Genomic DNA, 5564 nt, shown 5'->3' with positions numbered 1-5564 from the left:
TTGACTCAACAATAATTATAATAATAAATGGCAAAATTCACTTGAGGTTTTGCCTATCAGTCAGGTGTCACATTTGTCACTGAGCTTCTAGACACTGATGTGGCCAATGTCTTAGATCAATGGACACATGATGAGAATATGAATTATTGTGACCACAAATGTCAACTTCATCCTTTTAAATGCACGTGGTGTCCTATAGATAACCCAAAAGGTCACATCGATAGTTGCCACCTGCTATGTCTCTCATTCCAAATGATATCAGACAACATGGCGTTTCTAGAGCAGGGAGAGGAACAGAATGCAACAGCAGCCAGACATTCACAGCCCATCAAGCCTGGTCGGTATATCATTGTCTTTACTGAGTCATTGAAGTTCCATGACATTTTAGAAAGGCCCAGTATGGAAATCTTTCTACTTATTCCTGCCTGAGGGCACAAATTGGGGGAGGAGGAGGAAATCCCTCCCAACTCACCTGGTTTCATTCATCTTTTAATTATTAGAACTGGGTGCTGACACTAATTACATATTATACTACAGTTGGAGGAGCAGGTAAGTGTCTTTTGCTTCAATACATTTTAAAAAAGTTTTACTAATGCTTTTTTTTAATTCTAAAAAAGACATTTTTACCAGTCATTTACCTCTTCCTCTATGTGCCTCATCTCTACTCATTAAGCCTTCATTTATAATAAGGAAGGAAAAAAATAAAGCAAAATGAACTGACACATGAGCTGTAACTGACTTCCTTTGTAACATTCCACACCCATAGCCCTTCACCTCTGCAAAGAAGGGAAATAGGTGCATTTCCTTACCTCCTCACTAGAACCAAGATTTGCCATGTTAGTACAGTGCTCTGTATCATAGTGATGCTGTTTATCTTGTATATGCTGTTTTCCTAGTTCTTCCTACTGTACTCTGTATCAGTTCATACATATCTTCCTGTATTTCTCTGAATTCCTCTTATTCCTTGTTTCTTACAGCTCAATAATATTCTATTACATTTATGTACTGCATCCTTGAAGCCAGATGTGGCCGTCTAGGTCTCAAGTTCTGCCCTTTGACTAACTCCAAACTTCACAGAATAAATAAATCCTTTGAGAGGTCATATGTGGCCTTTGAGGCCCCAGGTTCCCCACCCCTAGATCAATGGATCTCTGCTTGGTTTCCATCTTTTTCCTGTCACAGAAAGTATTGCAATGATTACTTGGTCAACCATTTTGGAGAGCCATTTGGAACTATACCCAAAGGGCTATAAAATTGTGCATACCCTTTGACCAAGCAACACCACTTCTAGGTCTGTATCCCAAAAAGATCATAAAAATGAGAAAAGGACCCACATGTACCAAAATATTCATAGCAGCTCTTTTTGTGATGGCAAAGAATTGCAAATTGAGGGGATGCCCATCAATTGGGGAATGGCTAAACAAGTTGTAGCATATGAATGTAATGAAATACTATTGCTCTGTAAGAAATGATGAGCAGACAGACTTTTTAAAAAAATCCTGGAAAGACTTACATGAACTGATGCTGAGTGAAATGAACAGAATATTATACACAGTTAACAGCCACATTATAGGATGACTGACTTTGATAGATAGACTTGACTCTTCACAGCAATGCATGAATATAAGACAACTCCAAAAGACTCATGGTGGAAATTACTATCCATACCCAGAGAAAGAAATATGGACTCCGAATGCAGATGGAAGCATTCTATCTGCTCTCCTTTTCCTTTGTTGTTTTGTTTTATTACTTCATTCTTATGCTTCTTCTTATTAGTTCTACTTGTTCTTTATATCATGACTAATGGGAAAATAAGCTTAACATGAATGTATTATGTAGGGCCTATATCAGATTGCATGCCATCTTGAAGAGAGATGGAAGGAGGGAAGGGGAGAAAATTTAAAACTCAAAAGCTTATGGAAGTAAATGTTGGAAAACTAAAAATAAATATTAAAAAAAAAAGAGAGGGAGGTACATCACATCAACTCCTCTCCTAATCCAAACTTGTTTATTGTAATTACATAGCATTCAATTTTGAAAAACCAATCAATCGCACAAAAAAGAGTGATGCCATAAACAAATTAGGAGAATATGGAACAGTTTACCTATCAGATCTATGGATAAGGGAAGAATTTAGGACCAAACAAGACATATTAGTTATGATGTATAATTATGATATATTATGCATGGTAATTATAATTATGAAATGTAAAATGGATAATTTTGGTTATATAAAAATAAAAAAGGGTTTTTTTTGCATAAATAATACCAACGCATCCACAATTAGGAAAAAAAAAGGCAAAAAACTGGGGAAAAATTTTTTTTACAGCAAGTATCTCTGATAAAGGCCTCGTTTCTCAAATATATAGAGAATTGAGTCAAATTTATAAGAATACAAATCCATTTCCAATTGATAAATGATCTAAGGATATGAATAGGCAGTTTTAAGATAAAGAAATCAAAGCTATCTATGGTCATATGAAAAAATGCTCTAAATCACTATTGATTAAAGAAATGCAAATTAAAACAGCTCTGAGGTACACCATCTCACACTCATCAGATTGGTTAATATGACAGAAAGATGTGGGAAATGTGGGACACTAAGGCATCGTTGGTGGAGTTGCAAACTGATCCAACCATTCTGGAGAGCAATTTGGAACTATGCCCAAAGGCTATAAAACTGTGCATATACCCTTTGATCCAGCAATACCACTACTAGGTTGGTATCCCAAAGAGTCCAAAAAGGTGGGGAAAGGACCTATTTGTACAAAAATATTTATAGTAGCTCTTTTTGTGGTGGCTAAGAATTGGAAATTAAGGGGATGCCCATCAGTTGGAGAATAGTTGAACAAGTTGTGGTATATGATTGTACTGGAATATTATTGTGGGATAAGAAATGAGGAGCAGGATGATTTCAGAAAAACCTAGAAAGACTTACATGAACTGATACAAAGTGAAACGATCAGAAGCAGGAGAATAGGGTACACAGTAACAGCTATACTGTACAATGAATAAGTGTGAATGACTTAGCTATTCTCGCACCACAATGATCCAAGACAATCCCAAAGGACTCATGATAAAAAATGCTGTCTATCTCTACAGAAAAAAACAAGACAAAACTGATGTTGTCTGAATGCAGACTGAAATATACTATTTTTCAGTTTCTTTCTTTCTTTTTTGAGTTTTCTTGCACAAAATGACTAATACAGAAATGTTTTACATGATTACATACGTATAATCTACATCCCATTGCTTACCATCTCAGGTAAGGGGGAAGGGAGGGAGGAATAGAATTTGGGACTCAAAACAAAAAAAATGCTAAAAATTGTTTTTATATGTAATTTATGAAAAAGTAAGATATTTATTTAACAAAATCCTCTTTCCTTTGTTTTATCAATATTTCATTGGGCTGCACCTGGTCCTGCTCCAAGCAAGAAGCCTGAGGAAATCAACTCTCAGAACTGATCAAGATAGATATGCAAACCTTCTAGTATTCTTACTCTATAATAACTATCCCAGTTCTCATTTAGAAGGAGTGATGAAGGAAACAATTACTTCTTCCTAGGAAAACAGCTCAATTACCAAAGTTGTGGAAGGATATATTTCTCTATTTCCTTTCTGACTCTTTTTCTCTCTCTCTCATTATTAGTCTCCTTTAAAACAGAAAGCAGAAATTTTGTAGTAGCAAAGAACTGGGAACAAAGATTGTGGTGATAAGAGAATGACTAACTAAATTGTGGTACATCAATGTAATGGAATATTCCTGCACTAAACAATGAATATGAGGAATTCAGAAGAACTTAGAATATTGTCTGAAGACCTGAGTTTGAATCTTGCCTCAAACATTTATTGTGTGACCTGAGCACAAGTCCCTTAACCTGTCTTCCTCAGTTTCCTCATTTGTAGAGATGGGGATAATAATAGTTCCTACCTCCCAGGAATGTTATTTGTAAAGTCCTTTGCAAATCTTAAAGTGCTATATATTTATATATGTATATGTGCATATATATAAACTTTAATATCTAGCATTTGCTAACTATTATTTTTATTCTTAACAGAGGGAAGTAAGCAGAACCAGGAAAACAATGTGCAATGACTACAACAATACAAATGGAAAGACTGCCCATTAAAATGGAATGATATGCCGTTGTAATAACCAAGAGGCTTGCTAGGCATTGGAGAAAAAAATGCGCCTCCCTCCCTTCTTTGCAAAGGTAGGAGACTTTGGGTACAGAATTTGAATACATTGCCAAATTCAGGGAAAGGGAGAGAAAAGAACTTTTATTAGGTATATACTCTATGCCAGGCGTCGTGCTAAAAAATTTTTTTTAACACCAAAATTTTTTATTGTATTAGGTCACTATAGGGGGTGGGGCCTTGGGCCCTTACTGCACTGCTTGCTCATTGGTGCCACTTCCAGAGTCTTGAGGTTTCATGACATCTGGCAGTTCTGGAGGGCTGGAGAAGGACTCAATGCCCAATGTTTCAAATACATCATCAGCTCGAAAGGCCAGCCCCACAGTGGCTGGTGCTTGAGGCCTGGCTGTCTGACTAGTGAAGCCACACTTGCCCAGTGTCTTACTGTCATCCAGCAGCTGGTCATCCTTGTAGAGCCGCTGCTCATCCGGGGGCCTCTTGAGGATGCCTTCCACAATGCGCTTCAGTTCAAACACTGTGCTCGACTCCTTCGCATGTGTGAAGATCGTCGTCTTGCGGCGCCGGATCATTAGGAACACATACATCTCGGCGTCTAGCTTCCCTCCCCCACCAATCAACTGCCTGGCGCAGTCTCAGTTCGTCCCAGTCCTCTGGATCCGCTGTACTAAAATTTTGCAATTATCTTATTTGATCCTCTTAACAACCCTGAGAGTTAGGTGCCATTATTATTCCCATATTTACAGATAAAGAAATCGAGACAGAGATTAAGGAGCTGAGGTCATTTTTGAACTCAGGTCTTTCTGACTCCAGGCCCAGCAACTCTATCCATTGTACCACTTAACTTCCCCAGACTCAGGTGATATGCTGATTGGTTTTGTTGCAAATGCTTTTTTAAAAAAATTGTTGTTACACAGAATGACCCACCAGGAGGGAGAAAGGGTGGGGATATTTTTGGAAATAAAGGTGATATGAAAACCAAGACATATCAATAAAAATTTAGTATCTCCCTGTCATCCCCAAATGAATGCAGAGACTCCCTCCTGTCCTAGGAAAGGTAGGGGACTATGAATGGAGAATATTACATTGATTGTCTTTGTTAGGAAGGCTCAGTGTATTGGGGGTAGGGAGCATATCTGGCAATGAATGTGAAGTAAAATTGAAAGACACAAATAAAACTTTTCTTTAAAAAAAAGGAATACGGAACCGTGTCATTTAAAAAACCAATTTGTCTTTAGAAGGTGCCAGAGGAGTAAGTTTCTAGTGATTAGTGGGAGAGCAGGTCAAAGCCAATGACACAGGGACATAGTGTTTGCTTTCTTCAGCTCTTCCAAGTAAAAGGAAGTGACAACCCACCAGGTTCAGATCCCTTACAATTTGACGTTTGTTTAGCACACGAAACTGGAACT

The 5564-nt window shown here is 37.5% G+C and overlaps 1 pseudogene; it reads right to left on the bottom strand.

The window, feature by feature from the left end:
• Window positions 1–4322: 4322 nt before the first annotated feature.
• LOC110205414 (elongin-B pseudogene) lies at window positions 4323–4791 on the bottom strand (annotated as a pseudogene).
• Between the last annotated feature and the right edge of the window lie 773 nt (window positions 4792–5564).

The sequence above is a fragment of the Phascolarctos cinereus genome, unplaced genomic scaffold, assembly GCF_003287225.1.
Source record: "Phascolarctos cinereus isolate Bilbo 61053 unplaced genomic scaffold, phaCin_HiC Scaffold_5;HRSCAF=322, whole genome shotgun sequence".
NCBI classification, from domain to species: Eukaryota; Metazoa; Chordata; class Mammalia; order Diprotodontia; family Phascolarctidae; genus Phascolarctos; species Phascolarctos cinereus.
This window is presented reverse-complemented; position numbering and strand designations above follow the sequence as displayed.